Source organism: Crocuta crocuta, unplaced genomic scaffold (assembly GCF_008692635.1).
Source record: "Crocuta crocuta isolate KB4526 unplaced genomic scaffold, BGI_CrCroc_1.0 scaffold7991, whole genome shotgun sequence".
Lineage (NCBI taxonomy): Eukaryota > Metazoa > Chordata > Mammalia > Carnivora > Hyaenidae > Crocuta > Crocuta crocuta.
The window spans coordinates 1-1,391 of NW_027535195.1; the positions used below are offsets into that span (position 1 = coordinate 1).

Sequence of the window (1,391 nt, forward strand, 5' to 3'; positions counted from 1 at the left end):
TCTCTCTCTCAGAAATTAAATAAATAAATAAATAAATAAATAAATGCCCATGAATACAATATCAAAGGTTTTCCTGCTATTGAAAATTTGTTCCCTTGTTTAAAGTGCTGATCACATCACCTCTCTGTAAGGTGCGATGCAAATGAAGATGAGTACAGAAGGTCACGTGTAATTCAACTTCCAACTGGAAAAAATTGTGAATGACCTTTTCAAAGAGGCGAGGGAACATTGGCTGTCCCTCTGAATGAAGCCACAAGAGCTTTGAATGATGACAAACAAAAGTCATCTGCACGTACAAGTTGGAGCATTCCATTTGTAAGCAGCCTGAATACATCTATAGAGCAAATCAGTCACAAGATGTTCAGATTTTGCTTAAAAGAGTTTCAATAACAGTTTCAGTTTAGATGATGGTGAGTTGAAACCATACAATAACCCAACAAATGTTCAATTTCTGGAATCTGTTAAGGGTGACCCCGTGTGTATGCTTGAAATTCAGCAACATACACTAGAAATCCTGTAAAGTGACATTACTGCTGGCGGAAGATTTCAAAAGAGACTTCCCTGGAACTTCAGTGACTGGTTCGTGGTGACCACGTGAATTTGGATATGGAGAACCCTGAAGATCAAGAATACCTAAAGTCTAGAATAAGGCTCAAGGCTTTTAGTGGAGAAAGGGAAACCTTGGAAGACATACCTGAAATAGTCAGTACATCTTCTTCCCCAGAAGAGGGGGAGAAGTCAATACTTAATGCAGTTGTTCTTATTGATGATTCAAACAATTCAATTGAATTGCTTTTCAATTCAAACCCAGGGGCACCATGCTGGCTCAGTCAGCAGACAATGTAACACTTGATCTCAGGATCCTGAGTTTGAGGCCCACATTGAGCATATGCATTATTTTTATTTTTTATGAACTATTTTTTTAAGTTTATTTATTTATTTTGAGAGAGACAGGGAGACAGAGCGGGGGAGGGGCAGAGAGAGAGAGAAAGAGAAAGGGAGAGAATCCCAAGCCAACTCCAAGCTGTCAGCACCATGCGGGTCTCACAAACCGTGAGATCATGACCTGAGCCGAGATCAAGAGTTGGATGCTTAACCCACTGAGCCACCCAGGCGCCCCTAGAGATTACTTCCAAAATAATTCGATCTGGGTTAGCAGATGACAGTCCTCTGATACGAAGATGCGATATGCACACAGACAGGTTCCTGGATGTTGGGGACTTTGTTGTACAGTCTCATCCTGAGTTTGCAACTCTTCACTTTACTCCCCATACTGGTTTTGTCCTGGAGTAGAATTTTTTTAAAAATTTATTGTTTTTTTAATTGATCTTTTAAGAGAGAGACACAGAGCAAGCTGGGGAGGGGCAGAGAGAGAGGGAGACACAGAATCT

At 40.6% G+C, this 1,391-nt stretch overlaps 1 pseudogene; it reads left to right on the forward strand.

The window, feature by feature from the left end:
• Positions 1 to 131: 131 nt before the first annotated feature.
• LOC144218566 (UBX domain-containing protein 2B-like) lies at positions 132 to 1,293 on the forward strand (annotated as a pseudogene).
• Positions 1,294 to 1,391: the final 98 nt, after the last annotated feature.